Below are 22,719 nucleotides of genomic sequence, written 5' to 3' on the forward strand. Positions count from 1 at the left end.
CTTGCCAGTTGGAAATCTCGACGAGCATCTGGTTAGGTTTTCAGTGAGGCACGCATATATTAATAACTTGAAGGGTCGGTTAAAAGAGTAAATCTCGGCTAATCTGCAGTTTCAATCTGGGTGCTTGGGGTTTCAATTGTTTCCTGAACACGTCGCAAGGCGGAAGTTGCAGGAAGCAATCGAGTGGTTACTCAGAGTTCAACACCAACTATTGCTGTCAATCTGTGGCTGGAGAACCAGACGGACTGTTCATTTACCTCTAAATAACATTGAGCCAAATCACCGTGACCCTCGGTTTTAGTTCACGGTGTTAGAGATACAGCGCGGAACCAGGTCCTTCGGCCCAGAGGACATCCCTATCCTCCTCCACGCTAAAGGAAACCTTCTGCTGAGGCCTGCAGCCAGATGTGCCGGCGCATTAAAGCTGTCCCATCCTCCAGGAAATGTGTAGGAAGGAACTGCAGATGCTGGTTTAAACCGAAGATGGACACAAAACGCTGGAGTAACTCAGCGGGTCAGGCAGCATCTCTGGATAGAATTCTGCAGGCCGAAGAAGGCCTCGGCCTGAAACATCACCCATTCCTTCTATCCAGAGATGCTGCCTGTCCCGCTGAGTTGCCCCAGCATTTTGCGTCTTTCCACTGTACCTCCAACAGCTTCCATTGATATCGACGTTAATAGTTTCCCCGAGGAAGTCGGGGTGGAAGAGACTATTAACTTTGATATCAATGGAAGTTCTTGGAGCCGTTTTAATTTTAGTTTAGTTTAGAGTTACAGCGCGGAACCAGACTCTGCGGCCCACAGCGTCTGCACTGACCCGCGATCCCCACGCATTAACACTAACCTACACATTGGGGTCAGTTTACAATTTGTTTTAACCCAAGCGTCTTTGGAATGTGACAGGAAATCAGAGATTCCGGAGAAACCCCACGCAGGTCACGGGGAGAATGTACAAGCTCCAATTCATGCAATATCCCCCCTTCCCCCCCCCTCATTATCGGTCAACCTGCCCCTCCTGGAACCAGGTATCACAGAATGCTGGAACAACTCAGCGGGTCGGGCCCGAAACGTCACCCATTCCTTCTCTCCTGAGATGCTGCCTGACCCGCTGAGTTACTCCAGCATTTTTGTGAGACCTTCGATTTGTACCAGGATCTGCAGTTATTTTCCTACACACCTTCTTGGACCATGCTTTTAGTCAAAATAATCCATTGAACCTGTGGCTGTTTGTTTTAGACCAGAGATACAGCACAGAAAAAGGCCCTTCGGCCCATCGAGTCCGCGCCGACCCGTGATCCCCGTAACACGTGCACTACCCTACACACACTGGGGACAATTTACAATGTACAGGAGCAAATTAACCTACAAACCCGTACGTCTTTGGAGTGTGGGAGGAAACCGGAGCACCCGGAGAAGACCCAGGTCGTAAAAATCCGTACGGACAGAACCCGTGGTCGGTATTGAACCCGGGTCTCTGGCGCTGTAAGGCAGCAACTCTACCGCTGCGCCACCGTGCCGCCCGTCTCCTGCTGTAACATTAAATACAGCTTTTAGTCTTCCCTCGAGTAAGTAACTTTTCCATACAAGTCTTTAAGCACGCTTTGTCTTCCACCCAATCAAACAGTACCGTGGACGAGGGTTAAGGCGAGAGGGTAAAGGTTACGGGGGGGGGAAAGGTCAAAGTGTGTCAGGGTGTACCTCAAAAGAAGTGTGGAACTTAAGGAATCATAGAGTCATACAGCGCACAAACAGGCCCCATTTGCACTAGTCCCACCTGCCTGCGTCTGGCCTATATCCCTCTAAACCTTTCCTGTCCATGTACCTGTCCAGTGTGGAATGTTAGCAACGTTGGGCACAGGATAGGGGCATCCTGGAATTAGGTTTATTGAACTTTGGGCGGTGTCTGTTCTGTTCTTTGTGTGCAGTGGCCTGACTAATCCTATCTGGCTGCACATGATCCCTATCCTTCCAGTTCTTGCGCGTGATCTGTATCCCTCTATTCTTTGCCTGTTCATGTGTCTGCCACAATGCCTTCTAAATGTTCCGATTCCATCTGCTTCTTCCTTCCGTGGCGCACTGCTCAATCTTCACAGATTTGCTCATGGCCTTGCTGAGATGTGCACGACTCGAATACAGGGACCCTGGTGTCAGTGTGGGAAAACACCACAGATGCTGGTTTAAATCGTCCATCGGTCTGAAGGAGGGTCCTGACCTGAAACGTCACCCATTCCTTCTCTCCCGAGATGCTGCCTGACCCGCTGAGTTACTCCAGCACTTTGTGTCAACCCTGTTGCTGTAGACTGCAGGTGCTGCCATCTTGAAGAAACGTCCTGAGCCGCAACATCGTTGGTCATAGAAACATAGAAAATATGTGCAGGAGTAGGCCATTCGGCCCTTCGAGCCTGCACCGCCATTCAATATGATCATGGCTGATCATCCAGCTCAGTAACCTGTACCTGCCTTCTCTCCATACCCCCTGATCCCTTTAGCCACAAGGGCCACATCTAACTCCCTCTTAAATATAGCCAATGAACTGGCCTCAACTACCTTCTGTGGCAGAGAATTCCACAGATTCACCACTCTGTGTGAAGAAATGTTTTCTCATCTCAGTCCTAAAAGACTTCCCCCTTATCCTTAAGCTGTGACCCCTGGTTCTGGACTTCCCCAACATTGGGAACAATCTTCCCGCATCTAGCCTCTCCAACCCCTTAAGAATTTTACATGTTTCAATAAGATCCCCCCTCAGTCTTCTAAATTCCAGCATTTGCCTCCATGGACACTGCTTGACCTGCTGAGTTTGTTTGAGATGCAGTTTAGTTTTGTGATACAGCGCGGAAGCAGGCCCTTCGGCCCACCGAGTCCGCGCCGACCAGCGATCCCCGTACACCATCACTAACACACACACTAACACACACACACGCACGCACGCACGCCAAATTACAATCTTGACTGAAGCCAATTAACCTGCAACCCTGTGCGTCTTTGGAGTGTGGGAGGAAACCGGAGCACCTGGGGAAACCCACAGGTGGTCACGGGGAGAACGTACAGACTGAGGCGGGGCAGCACCCGTAGTCAGGATCAAAGCCGGGTCTCGGGCGCTGCAAGGCCGCAACTCTACCACCGTGCAGCCCGGCCTCTCCAGCAGTTTGCTTTCTGCTGATGCCGTTGCTGCAAGGGTACTGCATAGTTGGGGCTGAGGGAGGCAATCCACTGGCGAGGGTTTGTTAGGGACTTGTACTGTATTTGGTTTGTATGCTTAAGACGACCTTCTTTTAGCGAGGCATAATGAGTATGCTTACAATGACCTAGTGTTGTGACTTTAAAGGCGATTTAAACACTGGGAGTTGGGGCGTAGAAGGAGCCATTGTGCTTTCTTTGCCATCCCTTCACTTCTGTGTTTGTGGATTGTGGCGGACAACCTTTTCACCACTCAGTTCCCTGGGTGTTCTTATTGTTGAGCCATACTTTACCCACTCAGGATCGGCTCGCTGTGCTACTTCTCCACATCAAGTAAGAATTTCATTGTTCTATCTGGGACCTACGACAATAAACACTCTTGACTCTTGACATCAGTGCTTTCCCCGTTCCTGCCCCTCTGAAGCATGGGCCTGGATGGAGTGGATGTGGGGAGGATGTTTCCAGTCGTGGGAGAGTCTCGGACCAGAGGGTACAGCCTCGGGGTAAAAGGACGTAGTTTGAGAATGGAGATGAGGAGGAATCTCTTAAGTCAGAGGGTGGTGAATCTGTGGAATTCATTGCCGCAGACGGGGGTGGGGGAGGCCAAGTCATTGGGTATTTTTAAAGCGGAGATTGACAGGTTCTTGATTAGTAAGGGCGTCAAAGATTACGGGGATAAGGGAGGAGAATGAGGTTGAGAGGGAATGGTAGATCAGCCGCGACCGAATGGCGCAGTAGACTCGATGGGCCGAATGGTTTTATTCTGCACCTATGTCATATGAACATGACGATCTCTTCACAGAGAAGCGTCTTGGTTGGTTCATAAGTTCATAAATTCTAGGAGCAGAATTAGGCCATTCGGCCCATCAAGTCTACTCCGCCATTCAATCATGGCTGATCTATCTTCCCCTCTCAACACCATTCTCCTGCCTTCTCCCCACAATAACGTGTCACAAAAATGCATGATCACGATCAACCTCTTGTTGAGCTTGGCACTCTGCTTTCCGTTGGCCCATTTTGGGTGTTTTTTAAAAGCGGAGATTGATAGGCTCTTGATTAGTATGGGCGACGGGGGTTATGGGGAGAAGGCAGGAGAACGGGGTTGAGAGGGAAAGACAGATGCATCAGCCATGATTGGATGGCGGAATGGACTTGATGGGCCGAATGGCACAATTCTGCCCCTAGCACTAATAAACATGAAGATTGCACCCCAGGTTAGCTGTTGATTAGTAAGGGCATCAAAGGATATGGGGGTGAAGGAAGGAGAATGGGATTGAGAGGGGAAACAGCCATGATTGAATGGCGGGGCAGACGCGATGGGGCGAATGGCCTGATTCTGCTCCTGTGCCTTGAGGTCTCATCACCTCGGCCTGCTCTATCGCGGGACTGTCATATGTTGAAAGACTGGAGCGACTAGGCTTGTATACACTGGAATTTAGAAGGATGAGAGGAGATCTTATCGAAACTTTTAAGATTATTAAGGGGTTGGACACGTTAGAGGCAGGAAACATGTTCCCAATGTTGGGGGAGTCCAGAACAAGGGGCCACAGTTTAAGAATAAGGGGTAGGCCGTTTAGAACTGAGGTGAGGAAAAACTATTTCAGTCAGAGAGTTGTGAATCTGTGGAATTCTCTGCCTCAGAAGGCAGTGGAGGCCAATTCTCTGAATGCATTCAAGAGAGAGGTTGAGAGAGCTCTTAAGGATAGCGGAGTCAGGGGGTATGGGGAGAAGGCAGGAACGGGGTACTGATTGAGAATGATCAGCCATGATCACATTGAATGGCGGTGCTGGCTCGAAGGGCCGAATGGCCTCCTCCTGCACCTATTGTCTATTGCTCACCCTCCCTGCACCTTCAGGCGGGCAGATACTGGCAGGGTCTCTCTCTTCGGAGTATGCAGACCAAGGGCTGGACAGACACTAAACAAACAATCCTTATTTGTGCTCCGTCCATGTGAACTCTCAAACCCAGGGGGGGGGTGATGGCAATTCCCCAGAACGAGATCGCTGAGACTACTTGAGCAATCGGTGACCTCTGTGCAGGCTAGGAATTGAAGCCAACGGTTTCCTGGCCTCTATGACTCGCGTCCACAGCCAATTGTGGGCTTCCTCCACTCACTCTGGTGATCGGTGAGAACTGACCTCCACATGCATTGTACAGGAGCAGCGGGTGGACACTGGAAGATAGTGATGGTCTGGGGCAATGAACATCAGAGTCCATGCCAAGCTCCACAAGAGGTTGATCGTGATCGTGCATTTTTGTGACACTTTATTGTGGGGAGAAGGCAGGAGAGTGGCGTTGAGAGGGAAAGATAGATCAGCCATGACTGAATGGCGGAGTAGACTTGATGGGCTGAATGGCCTAATTCTGCTCCTAGAACTTATGAACTTACCAATCAACCAAGACGCTTCCCTGTGAAGAGATCGTATGTCCATAGGAGCAGAATAAGGCCATTCGGCCCATCGAGTCTACTCCGCCATTCGATCACGGCTGATCTACCTTTCCCTCTCAACCTCATTCTCCTGCCTTATCCCCGTAATCTTTGACGCCCTTACGAATCAAGAACCTGTCAATCTCCGCTTTAAAAATACCCAATGACTTGGCCTCCCCCACCCGCCGTCTGTGGCAATGAATTCCACAGATTCACCACTGTCTGGGTAAAGAAATCCCTCCTCATCTCCGTTCTAAAGGTGCGTCCTTTTATTCTGAGGCTGTGCCCTCTGATCCAAGACCCTCCCTTTAGTTTAGTTTAGAGACGCAGTGCAGAAACAGGCCCTTCGGCCCACCGACTCCGTGCCGACCAGCGATCCCCGCACACTTAACGCCATCCTACGCACATTGGGGACGATTTACAATTTTACCAAGCCAGTTAACCGACAAACCCGTACATCGATGGAATGTAGGAGGAAACCAGGGAAAACCAACGCGGGTCACGGGAGCAAACATACAAACTCCGTACGGACATTGATCTCTGGTCTCTGGCTACTGGAAACATCCTCTCCACATCCACTCTGTCAGGAGCTTTCATAATTTGGTAGGTTTCAAGGAGATCCCCCCTCTCAGGTTGTACATCAGTGTGCGGTTTCCAGAACTCAATGTCATGAGTAATTTGAGAACTGTACATATGATGTTCTGTGGATGAGAAATACTTAGTGCCACAAGTGACCTTGTGAGACCACTTCACAGCCAAATATGTCCCACAGCACTTTGTAGCCCCCGATTAAGCACAGTGCAACTGTATTTAGTTGTCCACGTGGTCCCTCAGTTGTGCTCCAGAAGGTTTGCATGCGCAGTGAATATTCAGGAACAGCATTTATTCACAAAATGCTGGAGTAACTCAGCAGGTCAGGCAGCATCTCGGGAGAGAAGGAATGGGCAACGTTTCGGGTCGAGACCCTTCTTCAGACTGAAGAAGGGTCTCGACCCGAAACGTCGCCCATTCCTTCTCTCCCGAGATGCTGCCTGACCCGCTGAGTTACTCCAGCATTTTGTGAATAAATACCTTCGATTTGTACCAGCATCTGCAGTTATTTTCTTATTCAGGAACAGCAGTGCCCTCGTTGGCCGAATCACCTGTTCGCACCGCAGTGGTTGAGGAATAAAGATTGGTTAGGTTTGGTGAGCTTGTTCGTCGTTGAAATTGTGCCGTGGTGGCTTCAGCTTAGCTTAGAGATACAGCGTGGAAGCAGGCCCCTTGGCCCACCGAGTCTGCACCGACCGAGCAGCGATCCCCCGCACATTAACACTATCCTATACGCACCGGGGACAATTTACGCTTATACCGAGCCAATTAACCTACAAACCTGTACGCCTTTGGAGTGTGGGAGGAAACCAAAGATCTGGGAGAAAGCACAGGCGGGGAGAGAACGTACAAACTCTGTACAGGCGGCACCCGTAGTCGGGATCGAACCCGGATCTACGGCAGTGCGAGTGCTGACAGGCAGGAACTCTACCGCTGTGCCACCGTGCCGCACAAAGTCTTGTGTGTTTTGTCAGGGAGGGAGGTCGGGGCCTTGGTGCACCTGCTCAGGTGAAAGATTTCAGCTCGACCAGCACAGTGTTTCCCTCGTGGCAGCACAGTGGTACATGTGACACTCAACTCAACTCAACCATCCATGTTCTCCAGGGATGCTGCCTGACCCCTGAGATACCCCAGCATTTCTGTGTCTTTCCTTGGTAAACCAGTTCAGTTTAGTTCATTGTCACGTGTACCGCGGCACAGGGAAAAGCTTTAGTTGCGTGCTGACCATCCAGCGGAAGGACAATGCACGATTACCATCGAGCCATTCACCGTGTACAGATACATGATAAGGGAATAACGTTCAGTGCAAGGTAAAGTCATTAACACTATCCTGCACACACCAAGGGCAACTTACAAGTATACCAAGCCAATTAACCTACAAACCTGTACCACTTGGAGCGTGGGAGGAAACCGGGACACCCGGAGAAAACCCACCCGGTCACGGGGAGAACGTACAAACACAGTACGGACAAGCATCCCAGGTCAAGATCAAACCCGGGTCTCTGGCGCTGGAAAGGCAGCAACTCTACCACTGCGCCACCGTGCCGCCCCTGAATGTGACAGTACGTAGGATGATGATGGGGGTTTGATAAGATAGATTAGAGTGCAGCTGTTTCTTGAGTTGCAAACAGGAGCGTTTGACCTTAAAGATTCCAATCGTTTCCAAAGCAGGCCACTTGGCCCAGGCAGTCTAGAGCATCCCACCCCCCCCCCCTCCACTAATGTTCCCTGGAACATACCATCGCAGTGGCGATACAGCCGCTGCCTCACAGTGCCAGAGACCTCGGGTTCCATCCTGACCTCGGGTGCTGTTCGTGTGGAGTTTGCATGTTCTCCCGGGGACCGCGTGGGGTTTTCTCCGGGTGCTCCGGTTTCCAGCCACATCCCAAAGATGTGCGGGATTGTTGGCTAATTGGCCTATGCAAATTGCCCCCTGGTGCGTAGGAAGCGGACGAGAAAGTGGGATAGCTTGGAACTAGTGTGAACAATGGCTGGCCTGCATTTGGTGGGCCCAAGGGGCCTGCTTCCATGCTGTCTTATCCCTGAAACACAGCCGCCTAGGGCTGGCTCCCAGTTGATCTTGTAACCGCCAAGCTACTCATCGTTTGGATGTGGGAGGAAATGGGAGCTGGAGGAAGCTCACACGGTCACAGGGAGAACATGCAAACTCCACACAGACAGCGTGGGAGGTCAGCATTGTATCTCTATTGCTAAAGCCGTGAGACTGACAATATTACCATCGCTGCCGCCTCTGGAGTCAGAGTTTGCTTGCTCAGGGTAGGGGGTCTTGTCGAGAGTGGGAAAGATCGCAAACATTCTCTCCAAAATGCAGTTGTTGTGGAGCTGGTGACAAATGCCCAAACTGAGTGGTGCAGCTCTTGCCAGAAGCATTAAGCTTTGCAGAGGTAGGATAAGTAAAGGTACATTAAATGAAAGTGAAATCGATGCTTGAGCAGAGAGTGAGATAGTGAGAGAGAACATCTCTACAAGGTCTAAGAGGACTGGAATATTTCAATAACGAAACTGGGGTGGAAGCCTCTCCCATTTGGTCTGGTGACTTTTCCCATTAATCTGAAAGGCCACAAAGTGCTGGGGTACCTCAGCGGGTCAGGCAGCATCTCTGGAGAACGGGTTGACCTGTTGAGTTGCTCCAGCACTCTGTTCTCCAGAGATGCTGCCTGACTCGCTGAGGTACTCCAGCGCTTGGTGTCCTTTTGTGTAGGTTAATTGGCTTCTGCACATTGCCGCTGGTGTGGAGGATGTGAAAGTGGGATAGCACGGGTGATCGGTGGTCGGTGTGGACAGTGGGCCGAATGGCCTGTTTACCTGCTCTGTCTCTAAACTAAGCTTCTGTGGCGATGTCCTCACTTGTCGGCTGAATTATCTCTTCAATCCTCTCGGCCTCTTCCACTTTCCGATTGCCTCTTGTGCAATCTTTCAATTGCCTTCTACGGCTTTTACTCTGATAATGACCTCTGCAAAGTGATTTGCAAAGTTTTATTGTGTTAAAGGTGTTAAATGAATGGAGGCGTTATTGATATTTCGCGCAGTCTGGTAATTAGTTTAGTTTAGAGATACAGCGTGGAAACAGGCCCTTCGGCCCACCGAGTCTGCACCGCCCAGCGATCCCCGCACACTAACACTATCCTACACACACTAGGGACAAATTTTTATGCCGAGCCAATTAACCTACAAACCTGTACGTCTTTGGAGTGTGGGAGGAATCCGAAGATCTCGGAGAAAACCCACGCAGTTCGTGGGGGGAACGTACAAACTCCGTACAGACAAGCGCCCTAGTCAGGATCGAACCCGGGTCTCTGGCGCCGTGGGGCAGCAGCTCTACCGCTGCACCACCGTGACAGAGGTCAGATCTCGTCCATGGGAAATTGTGGCCATTCCATTTCCCAACTCTTTTCTTCTTTGAAGGCGTAACTCAGCGGGACAGGCGGCATCTCTGGAGAGAAGGAATGGGTGACGTTTCGGGTCAAGACCCTTCCTCAGGCCCATTCCTTCTCTCCAGTGATGCTGCCTGTCCCGCTGAGTTACTCCAGCATTTTGTGGCGACCTTCGATTTCAACCAGCATTTGCAGTACTTTCCTACACATTTTGTCTACTCTTTTTTTTTTTCTTCTTTCCCTGGTCACGGGGAATCCCCCCACCTCCCTTTCCCACCTCCAGTCACGATGCAAAGACTCTGCAGCTTAACAGGTTTCCACTGTGGCCCCGCTGGGAGGGGACGGGAATATTTATAGCCCTGGCAGGAAACGAAGAACATTGCCTGAATGCAAAAATATTTATAATGTGGAAACATTTAATTTTGCAGCAGCTCTGTAAAAGTCTTCATTTAAGTGTGTGTGTGTGTTTGTTTGTTTGTTAGCTTGCAGTCATTGCCTACGGGGTAGGCAGTTTAGTTTAGAGATACAGCGCGGAAACAGGCCCTTCGGCCCACTGGGTCTGCGCCGACCGGGGTGCTTGTCTGTACGGAGTTTGTACGTTCTCCCCATGACCGCGTGGGTTTTCTCCGAGATCTTCGGTTTCCTCCCACACTTCAAAGACGTACAGGTTTGCAGGTTATTCAGCTTGGTATAAATGTAAATTGTCCCTAGCGTGTGTATGATGGCGTTAGTGTGCGGGGATCGCTGGTCGGTGCAGACTCGGTGGGCCAAAGGGCCTGTTTCCGCACTGTATCTTTAAACTAATACTAAACTAAACCAATTAAACTATAACAGAGGCAGATTTGGAGAAGTTACAGAGGTAGAAATCATTTTTTTAATATGAAGCATGGTCCAAAACTCATCTTGAAATTAATGTGATATTAAGATTGCCAAGAGTTTGACTTGGTAAGCTGGTGGGAAGGGATCAAACAGATATAAATATTGATTTCTATAACATCAAGTCCCCCTTGCATCCCCTCTCTCTCCGTCCCTCCCCCACCACAGTCATCGTTCTAGTTTCACAGTCGTCCTGTTGTGTTTTGTTAGCATAACTCGTTATCACCCAGCCCACAGCCCACAGCCAACAATGGACGATCTCTTCTTTCCCTTTCCCCCCACTCTCAGACTGAAGAAGGGTCTCGACCCGAAACGTCACTCGTGCCATGGTCCCATGTCACCTAAACTAAACTAAACTAAGCCAGCCTCTAAAGGCAGCAGCATGACTTATTGAACATTAAGTTTAGTTTAATTTATTGTCACGTGTAACGATGTACAGTGAATATTTTTTTGTTGTTGCACGCTATCCAGTCAGTGGAAATATTATAATTGCTTACAATCCGGATGCATGATTGCAATCTGGATGCATTATTGCAATCCGGATTCATGATTGCAATCCGGATTCATGATTGCAATCCGGATGCATGATTGCAATCCAGATGCATGATTTCAATCCAGATGCATGATTGCAATCCAGATGCATGATTGCAATCTGGATGCATGATTGCAATGCAGATGCATGATTTCAATCCAGTTGCAATCAAGTAATTAAAGAGAGAAGAGCGATCTTAACGATGGGAGAGCACCTTTTACAGCTTTGGCACATCACTGATTGCTGTGCATCCATTAAAGTCTAGTCCCAGTGGTACTGTATCAAACCCAGCGGCCAAATCTCACACTGCTTCTCTTCTTATGTTGACTTAAAGTACAAATATCAGCCAGGACAAATATCAGCCAGGAACTCCCCAGATCCCCTTGGAAACATCATTTATGTTCACGAGAGAGTAGATTGAGTTTGCTTGATTGTATTTAGTGATTTATGCGTGGTATTATCTGACTTAGTTAGCATGCAAAACTAAGCATTTCACTGTACCTCGATGCACGTGACGGTAATAAACCTAAACCTAAAGATGGAGTCTGGATTTACAATCTTCTCCAAAAAGATGGTAGCACTGTGCGACTACAGTACTCTACGGAGGTATGGGAATAGATCAGTTCACTGGACCATGAGATGACGTGATAACAAGCAACTGCAGATGCTGGTTGGCACCAAAGGTAGACTAAGTGCTGGAGTAACTCAGCGGGTCAGGCAGCATCTCTGGCAAGAAAAGCTGGGGTCGGGACTCTTCGTCAGGAGGTCCAAACCTGAAACGTTTTCTCTCCAGAGATGCTGACTGATCTGCTGAGTTACTCCAGCTTTTTGTGTCTATCTGTGAGATGATGTTCTGACTCTGAGCAGAAGGTCGTCAGAGCCTGATTTAAGGAAGGCCACTTGACTCAAAACATTATTCACTTGACATTGTTGGAAGGCTTGCTGAATTGGCCATTGATAAAATCCAGTGCCAGAGAGCCGGGTTCGAATCTGACTACGTGTGCTGTCTGCACGGAGCTCGTGCGTTTTCCCTGTGACTGTGTGGGTTTTGCTCCAGGGGCTCTGGTTTCCACCCAAATCCCTCAGACGTACAGGTTTGCAGGTTCATTGACTTCTATAATTTACCCCTAGTGTGTGCCATGCAAAACTGGGATAACATGGAACTAGTGTGAACAGGTGATTGACAGTCGGCCTGGGCTTGGTGGGCCCAAGGGACTGCCTCCACACTTGCAACACTAAAGTTGAACTAAGTCCTTTGGCTTTTTATAACCTAAAACACTCCAAAGATCAGCAGTCTTAATCAATCAGCCCAAAAGGAAATTAAACATCAAATTAGATTTTTTTTCGATTTAGAGATACAGCGCGGAAACAGGCCCTTCGGCCCACCGAGTCTGTGCCGCCCAGCGATCCCCGCACATCAACACCATCCCACACACACCAGGGACAATTTTTACATTTACCCAGTCAATTAACCTACATACCTGTACGTCTTTTGGAGATTAAAAGTATTACTGTGAGTTATCATATAATTAGTGTTTAACCGCTCTTCAACTCTACTATTTCTATTAACCATGAAGGGTTTTGTGCTTTGTCCCAAGTATCTGTAATTGTCTCGCAGTCCCTTTGGCTGGAGAGTTAGCCTCTACGGTTCCCTCTTTAACCAGGCTTGTTCAGACTTGGCAATGGGTGTGGCATTTGTGGAAAAGAAACAAAGGGCTTGTAAATGGTTGCTTTCCAATAACACTTCTAATCAATGAAGTGCTTTTGATGTCTAGTCATTGTTGAAACGCGGCAGACAGTTTGCGCGCATCAAGAAAGATTCTATATTCGACAAAGTTATCATGACTGGCTCACTTTTTTAAAGTCCACTCTCGGGATGCGGGTGGGTGCAGGTGAGGCCAGCACCTGTTCTCCATCCTTGCTTGCCTTCGGGAAGGTGTTGGGAGCGGCCATCTTAAACTGTAGACCCCTAGAGATGCAGCACGGAAACAGGCCCTTCGGCCCACCGAGTCCGTGCCGACCAGTGACCACCCTCTGCACTAGCACTATCCTACACACACCAGGGACAACTTGTTTAACGAAGCTAGTTACCCAACAAACCTGTACATCTTTGGAGTGTGGGAGGAAACCGGAGCACCCAGAGGAAACCCACGTGGTCACACAATGTACGTACAATCTCCGTACAGACAGCACCCGTAGTCTGTTTTTATTTCACAAACTTCTGGAGTAACTCAGCAGGTCAGGCAGCATCTCAGGAGAGAAGGAATGGGTGACGTTTCGGGACGAGACCCATCTTCAGACTCGAAACTTCTCGACCCGAAACTTCTCGTCCCGAAACGTCACCCATTCCTTCTCTCCTGAGATGCTGCCTGACCTGCTGAGTTACTTCAGCATTTTGTGAAATAAATACCTTCGATTTGTACCAGCATCTGCAGTTATTTTCTTACAGCACCCGTAGTCTGGATCGAACCCGGGTCTCTGGCGCTGGAAAGCAGCAACTCTACCACTGCGCCACCGTGCCGCCCCAGTGCTGTACTGTTTGGCCTGCTCTAACTGCGCTGTGGGCCAGGGAGTGCAGGACTTAGACCCATCTCTGATCAGAATGGTGTGTAGTTGGTAGATTCCTCCCACTCCCCCTGTTGCCCTCATCCTCCCTGGTACTGGTAGAGGTGGTGGTGGTGGTGGTGGTGGTGGTGGTAGAGGTGGTGGTGGTGGTGGTGGTGGTGGTGGTGGTGGTGGTGGTGGTAGAGGTGGTGGTGGTGGGTTTGGATCCTGCTGATTAAACTACTCCCCTCTCACCTTATACAGTGCCTTCCATAATGTTTGGGACAAAGACCCATCATTTATTTATTTGCCTCTGTACTCCACAATTTGAGATTTGTAATAGTAAAAATCACATGTGGTTAAAGTGCACATTGTCAGATTTTATTAAAGGCCATTTTTATACATTTTGGTTTCACCATGTAGAAATTACAGCTGTGTTTATACACAGTCCCCTCATTTCAGGGCACCATAATGTTTGGGGCGCATGGCTTCACAGGTGTTTGTAATTGCTCAGGTGTGTTTAATTGCCTCCTTAATGGAGGTACAAGAGAACTCTCAGCACCTAGTCTTTCCTCCAGTCTTTCCATCATCGTTGGAAACTTTTATTGCTGTTTATCAACATGAGGACCAAAGTTGTGCCAATGAAAGTCAAAGAAGCCATTATGAGACTGAGAAACAGGAATACAACTGTTAGAGACATCAGCCAAAACTTAAGCTTACCAAAATCAACTGTTTGGAACATCATTAAGAAGAAAGAGAGCACTGGTGAACTTACTAATCGCAAAGGGACTGGCAGGCCAAGGAAGACCTCCACAGCTGATGACAGAAGAATTCTCTCTGTAATAAAGAAAAATCCCCAAACACCTGTCCGACAGATCAGAAACACTCTTCAGGAGTCGGGTGTGGATTTGTCAATGACCACTGTCCGCAGAAGACTTCATGAACAGAAATACAGAGGCCGTAGCTCTGCCCTCTAGTTTAGTTTACAGATGCAGTGCGGAAACAGGCCCTTCGGCCCACCGAGTCCACACCGACCATCGATCCCCGCACATGGACACCATCCTACACACACGAGGGACAATTTACACTTGTACCTAGTCAATTAACCTGCAAACCTGTAGGTCTTGAGAGCGTGGGAGGAAACGGGAGATCTTGTAGGTCACGGAGAGAAGGTACAAACTCCACACAGACAGCACCCGTAGTCGGGATCGAACCTGGGTCTCTGGCGCTGCAAGCGCTGTAAGGCAGCGACTCTACCGCTGCGCCACCGTGTTGGTAATTTCCACTCTGAGACAAAGGTTCTGTCTGCCGACCCTATCTAGGGCTCTCATCATTTTATCAAGTCTCCCCTCCACGGAATGGACATTGTTTACAGTGCCAGCACAGTGGCGATGCATTGAGTTGCTGTAAGCTTGTGTTGTTGTAAGCATTTTGTGAGGGGGGGGGGGGGGTGGGGGGGAAGGAATATGTGCAGTAATTTCACTCAGCAGTGGTGTGATGGAATTTTCATTCTACTAAAAAATGTAAACATTGAGATGTGACTATAAAATGTCTCTAATGGCCACCCACGGGTGGGAAAAGGCCTTTTCAATTTCAAGTAACTCCTGCGTTCCCTCCCCTCCGCCACCCTAGTCATCTTACCTATTCCATTGTTTGCATCCTTGTATTCCTCTCCTTATCACACTTTCCCCAGCCAACACTGGGCCATTTTGGGCCATTTCCTGAGGTCATCCGTTGATTTGTTCTGACCTTTTCTCACCTCCAGTTTCCACCCCCACCCCCCCCTCCACTTCTAGTCTGAAGAAGGGTTCCAACCCGAAACGTTGCCTATTAATTTTCTCCAGAGATGCTGCCTGTCCCGCTGAGTTACTTCAGCTTTTTGTGTCTATCTTCTAAAACCTTGATTTTCCGTTTGGAATAATTCTCTTCTTGACCACTTTGGACTATCCCCCTAAGACAGACGTTGGTAAAGTTGCTTCTCAGACTTTTGTTTTCATTCTGAGTTGTTTAGCCCTCTGGCCCATGAAACCCATCATCGACCCAGCGCTGGAATGTGCCGACTCTCTTGGCTCTCCGCAGTGGCTATTCTGTCCACGTCGTTGTTGTCAGTCCTCGGAGCTCTGGGTAGGTTTTGCTTTGACCAACCGGCCCCAAAGAGATTTGCAACTTGATACGTTCTGGTGAGATTCCTCTGCAGTTTTCTTGTTTATGTTACGCAGCAGCGTCGAGCCTCCTGTTTACTGTTCCAGTCTTGAACATAATGTGTTACTTTCACAGAGTCCAGCTGTGTTTTATTTTGTGAAGTGGTAATAGGGAGGTTTTGTGGGTTTGGACCCTTCTTCAATCTAGTCAGGGGGGGGGGGGAAAGGGTGTCGAGCCGAAACCTCACCCATTCCTTCTATCCAGAGATGCTGCCTGTCCCGCTGAGTTACTCCAGCATCTAAAGCTCAAACTCAGTGCTATCGGTTCAGCCCCAGCGATTACAGACTCGAGGCTTAACCTACACTTTACACGGCCCACCTCTTGGCGGGTTCAGAATGGGCAGAGTGCATGCACCTGCGGAAATGGGATACCAATCTGTTCACTGCACGGCTATCGCATTCCACACCTTGACGGCTTTCATCTGCACTTGGCAGGAGTGCGGGCGGGCGGGCGGGCAAGTCACAGCAAGGCTGCGGCTTCACAGCAAGGCCAACCCTTTCCTGCCTGCAGTACGTCCCTCAGTGTGAAGCTGCCGGTGAAATGTCCTTTAAAACTGAGGTGAGAAGGAACTTTTTCACCCAGAGAGTTGTGAATTTGTGGAATTCTCTGCCACAGAGGCCAGTTGAGGCCAAATCACTGGATGGATTTAAGAGAGAGTTAGATAGAGCTCTAGGGGCTAGTGGAATCAAGGGATATGGGGAGAAGGCAGGCACGGGTTATTGATTGTGGACGATCAGCCATGATCACAATGAATGGCGGTGCTGGCTCGAAGGGCCGAATGGCCTCCTCCTGCACCTATTTTCTACGTTTCTATGTTTCCTTGCATCAAAATTGCTCGTGTCTTTGCGAGAACAAAAGTGTCGAGACACAATGACTCCTCTAGGTTTGTGGATAGAAAGGTGGGATATGGGCCAAACTCGGACCATTGGAGAGGCCTGGATAGAGTGGACGTGGAGAGGATGTTTCACCGTAATGGCAGAGTCTGGATCCAGAGGGCACAGCCTCAGAATAAAAAGAGGTACCTTTACAATGGAGTGGAGGAGGAATGTATTTAGTCAGAGGGTGGTGAATCTGTGAGGATGTATCCACTAGTGGGAGAGTCTAGGAACAGACACACGTGACAATAAACTAAACTAAACTAAACCTAAACCCAATGTGTGGGAAGGAAGGAACTGCCGAGTATTGTCCTCTAGGCTTTTCCTCTGCACAAGTTGCACCGGACAAAATCTTCCACCAACGCTATAAAGATGCACCCAGGTGACTTAGTCAGAGTTAGACTCCAGCAAAGTGCTGGAGTAACTCAGCAGGTCAGGCAGCATCTCCGGAGACAAAGGATGGCTGCCGATTTGCACAGAAGAAGGGTCCCGACCCAAAATGTCGCCGATCCATTTTCTCCAGAGATGCTACCTGATCGATCCACTGATTTATTTCGGCTGGGATTGATCCTGGTGTTTTTTTGGGTTTTTTTAATTTAATTTTACAATAGGTGCAGGAGGAGGCCATTCGGCCCTTCGAGTATTTTCCTCTAGGCTTTTCCTCTGCACAGGTTGCACCAGACAAAATCCTTTTCTCGCCTCAAGCTCTTCACCTCCCTTCCCTCCCCCCACCCCATCCCTCCCGCCCCTACTTTCAGTCTGAAGAAGGGTCCCGACCCAAAACGTCACCCATCCATTTTCCCCAGAAATGCTGCCTGACCCACAGAGTTACTCCAGCATTTTACCTCCTTTCAACGATGTTATATTTAGTTAGTGTTGCACAGCATAGAAATGGGCCCTTTCACCCACCCACATCATTCCAACTTTTTCCCCCTATTTCAACTAATACCGTTTACCTCCAGGTCAATCTAGACCCCCCTGCAATTCAGGTCCATGAAAATTGGTCCAACACAGGACACCGTTACGCTTTTATTACATTCAGTGCTGCATCACCGTGACAATGTGCGGCACGGTGGCACAGCGGCAGAGTCGCTGCCTCACAGCGCCAGAGACCCAGGTTCGATCCTGACTACGGGTGCTGTCTGTACGGAGTTTGTACGTCCTTCCCGTGACCTGCGTGGGGGTTTTTTCTGGGAGCTCAGGTTTCCTTCCACACTCCAAAGACGTACAAGTTTGTGGGCTAATTGGCTTGGTAAAATTGTAAATGGTCCCTAGTGTGTGTGTGTAGGATGGCGTTAGTGTGCAGGGATCGCTGGTCGGCGAGGACTCGGTGGGCCGAAGGACCTGTTTCTGCACTGCACCGCTAAACTAAGCTGATGGATGCACCTATGTCGGGATGCTGTTCACTGACTGCAGCCCAGCCTTGACGTCCTGACTTCCACGTGGCCGCGGGCGGCTGAATGCTCGCAGGAGAGCGCGGTCCCTGTGCGGCCGGACCAGCGGACCGCGGCTTCCCGGGGGGAGCCCGCCAAGCTGTTGGACCCCTGGACTGACCTGGAGACTCGGCGATCGCTTCGCTCAACACCTGCGCTCAGTCCGCGTTAACCAACCTGATCTCCCGGTGGCTGAGCACTTCAACTCCCCCTCCCACTCCCAGTCTGACCTTTCAGTCATGGGCCTCCTCCAGTGCCATAGTGAGGCCCACCGGAAATTGGAGGAACAGCACCTCATATTTCGCCTGGGCAGTTTGCAGCCCAGCGGCATGAACATTGACTTCTCCAACTTTAGATAGTTCCTCTGTCCCCCTCTTTCCCTCCCCCTTCCCAGATCTCCCTCTCTTCCTGTCTCCACCTATATCCTTCCTTTGTCCCGCCCCCCTGACATCAGTCTGAAGAAGGGTCTCGACCCGAAACGTCACCCATTCCTTCTCTCCTGAGATGCTGCGTGACCTGCTGAGTTACTCCAGCAATTTGTGAATGAATGGAGACTGGTGTCGATGTCACCCATTCCTTTTCCCCGGCCTTGCTGTCTGACTCCAGCCCTTTGTGTCTGTCTTTGGTTTAAAGCAGCATCTGCAGCTCCTTCCTGCACAATATGCCAAGGCTTTGTTTTGGCTCCATTTTGAGCACTGTATCTCTCTCTAGTTACCAAGAAATAAGGGAGTCATCCAAGTGCAGGAGTCGATGGGGAGCCCAGGCCGTGGAGCGGTTCCAAGTGCTGGAGCGGAAGTTAATGGGAAAGACCTGAGAAACATTGGCTCCACTGCCGTCAGGGAAGTGAGGACAGTGCGATCTTGGAGAGAGAAAGAGTGAAATAGAAAGGAGCGTTGGAACGGAACAAGGAAACGAACGGCTGATCAACACACCAGCAACCACTGGAACAGACACTAAAATATTCTAGGAACAAAGCAGATGTTGGTTTATACAAAAGATAGACACAAGGTGTAGGAAGGAACTGCAGATGCTGTTTCACACCGAAGATGGACACACAGTGCTGGAGTAACTCAGCGGGTCAGGCAGCATCTCTGGAGAAAAGGAATAGGTGATGTTTTGGGTCGGGACCCTTCTTCAGTCTGAACATGGGGGGGGTGAATGTTAAGAGCTGGAGGCATGAAACAATCAGGACAAGTCAAGGCTGGCCTCACATGACCTTCGTCAGGGCGGTCGGTGCCCTGGTAGGTCCATTGTTGGCTCGGGAAGTTGTAATCTCAAGAGAAACAACGTGGAGACCTTTGGTACTTGTAAAATGACCATGGAGGAGGTAGGGGAGTATAAGAATTGTGATTATAGAAATTGTAATTGTGCAGGATAGTGCCAGTGAACGGGGATCGCTGGTAGGTGCGGACTCAGTGGGCCGAAAGGACTGTTTCCGTGCTGTGTCTCGAAAGTAAACTAAACACTAGAATGACTGCAAGGCTCAGAGTTTAATTATGAAGGCAGTTTCCATTGACCAGGCAAATAGAGGCTTGAGTATAGAAGATGGATGGAATTGAGATCTCTATGAAGTGAATTGATATAGTTTGGGTCCTTTGAAATGTAGGAATCGAGTGGGAGCAAATATAACCTTAATATGGGAGCCTAGTCTCACCAGGGCCAGCAACGTAATCAAGGACGAGTCTCGCCCCCGGCCACTCCATCTTCTCCCCTCTCCCACCGGGTAAAAGGTACAGAAGTGTGAAAACGCACACCTCCAGATTCAGGGAGAGTTTCTTCCCAGCTGTTATCAGGCAACTGAACCATCCTGCCAACAACTAGAGAACTGCCCCGAGCTACTATCCACCTCAATGGAGACCCTCGGACGATCTTTGATCGAACGTTCCTGGACTTTATCTTGCACTAAACTTTATTCACGTTATTCCCTTTATCATGTACCTGTGCCCTGTGGACGGCTCGATTGTAATCGTGTATTGTCTTTTCCGCTGACTGGTTAGCACCCAACAAAAGCTTTTCACTGTACCTCGGTACATGTGGCAATAATCAAAGCTTAAACTCGATTTCAGGAAGCAGACTCTTCACATAGAATGCAGTAAATATCTGGTATTTTTCACTCAAATGTACTGCTGAGCCAAGGATCTATTGAAAATTTGATGCCAGATTGATAGATATTTCTTTGTTCAGTAAGGCTGTTAAATTATAACTGGGGTAGGTGGAGAAAGTCATGGCATATACTAACAAAATAACAGCACAGGTTTCTATTGCCAGATAGCTCCTTCCCCTTTGCTCTATCTGTTGTACTTGAGTGTGACTTGATTGGATCTAGGTACGGTACATCTGACCATTTTGGACAGCTTGCAAAAGCAAAGCTTTTCGCACTGCCTTGGTGTGTGCAAGAATAATGTAGTAAACCTAAATCTAAAGCCAATTTTTCTTGTTGGAAAACCAGAAGGCATTGCCCAAGATGCTTGTCTGTGCGGAGTTTGTACGTTCTTCCTGTGACCTGGGATTTCTCCGAGATCTTCGGTTTCCTCCCACACTCCAAAGACGTACAGGTTTGTAGGTGAATTGACTTGGCATAATTGTAAATAGTCCCTAGTGTGTGTAGGATAGTATTAGTGTGCGGGGATCGCTGGTCGGTGTGGACTTGGTGGGCCGAAGGGCCTGTTTCTGTGCTGTATCTTTAAACTAAACTAAACTGTTCATTTCAGATTGGTTGGCAGAAAGGGTATTGGCACCCTCTGATGTATTGATGGTGTGTTAATGTGTCTAGATGGGACAATGTTAGTGGAATAAAAGAGTGTCTTGTTTAAATTACCTAAACTATCATACACATTAGGCATAATAGACACAAAGTGCTGGTGTAACTCAGCGGGTCAGGCAGCATGTCTGGAGAAAAAAGATGGGTGACGTTTCGGGTTGCGGGCCATTTTCACCCATCTTTATTTCTCCAGACATGCTGCCTGACCTGTTGAGTTACTCCAGCACTTTGTGCCTATCTTCAGTGTAAACCACCATCTACAGTTCCTTGCTCCACAGTCAGAGTCATCGAGTCAGACAGGATGGAAACAGGCTCTTTGGTTCAACTTGCCCATTCTCTCCTGGGACACTGTTCCCTCAAGTGCAGGAGGACGAGGGGGGGATCTTACAGAGGGGTCCAAAATCATGAGAAGGATAGATCGGGTGGACGCACAGTCTTTTGCCCAGAGAGGGGGAATCGAGAACCAGAGGGTATAGGTTTGAGGTAAAGGAAAAGATGTTACAGGAATCCGAGGGATAACTTTTCACGCAAAGGGAGGTGGGTGTATGGAACGAGTTGAGGTAGGGACTAACGCAACTGCTAAGGTCATAAGGGATAGTAGTAGAATTAGGCCATTCGGCCCATCAAGCGTTAACTCCGCCATTCAATCATGGCTGATCTATCTTTCCCTCCTTGCCACATTCTCCTGCCTTCTCCCCACGACCTCTGACACCTGTACTAATTAAAAATCTATCTATCTCTGCCTTAAAAATATCCACTGAAATATCCTTCTTTTAAGAAGCAATTATGGACAGGTACATGGATAGGGCAGGTTTAGAGGGATGTGGGCCAAACGTAGGCAAGTGTGACTGGTGCAGATGGGACATGTTGGTCGATGTGGGCAAGTTGGGCCACAGGGCCAGTTTCCACACTGTATGATTCTCTGACTATACAACAATGCCCGCCCCATCTCGGCTCATCCCATTGATCCATATTTGCTCCATGTCCCTCTGAGAGTGTTCAGACTGATTTGCCTCGCCGGCATCCCAACTCGTAACTGTGCTGGGTGTCCTGTGATTTATGCACATCGGGATTAAGAGCCCTCTCCTCTCCCCCCCCCCCCCCGAATGGGAACAGAAAACAGACACTGACGCAAAGCTGGTGAACCGGTTTTGTCCCCGAGCCGGTCCAGCCTGTTTGAAACTGAGAAGCGCGTTTCCCAACGTCCCCCCCCCCTTCCCCCTCCCCCCCGGGGCCGAACGAGGCGAGACCACCCTGCAGGCAGGGTACGCCTTGCTTCAGTGGCACGCATCAATATTCTCACCTGAATGCACGCCATTGCCTCGTGGGCTAGGGAGACACACCCACAACCTGCACCCTTGCCAGTAACGACGGTGTTGCCTTCCGCTCACCGGGCCCTGGGTAGATTTTTTAGATTTAGAGATACAGCACAGAAACAGGCCCTTCGGCCCACCGGGTCCGCGCCGCCCAGCGATCCCCGCACATTAATACTATCCTACACACACTAGGGACAATTTTTACATTTGCCCAGCCAATTAACCTACAAACCTGTACGTCTTTGGAGTGTGGGAGGAAACCGAAGATCTCGGAGAAAACCCACGCAGGTCACGGGGAGATCGTACAAACTCCGTACAGTACAACACCCGTAGTCAGGATCGAACCTGAGTCTCTAGCACTGCATTCGCTGTAAGGCAGCAACTCTACCGCTGCGCCACCGTGCCGCACTACGTGTGTGACTGACCAGGAAGGAGGCTCCATTTGCCAGCACGACAACACGCAGCAAGAGGAGGCCGCTCGAACCCTCGTTGGTCATAAGTCGCAGGTGCACGATTGGGCCATTCGAGACGACAAAAAGCTGGAATAGGTGCCGTTCTCGGGTCGAGACCCTTCTTCAAACGTGAGCA

Source organism: Rhinoraja longicauda, chromosome 24 (genome assembly GCF_053455715.1).
Source record: "Rhinoraja longicauda isolate Sanriku21f chromosome 24, sRhiLon1.1, whole genome shotgun sequence".
NCBI lineage: Eukaryota > Metazoa > Chordata > Chondrichthyes > Rajiformes > Arhynchobatidae > Rhinoraja > Rhinoraja longicauda.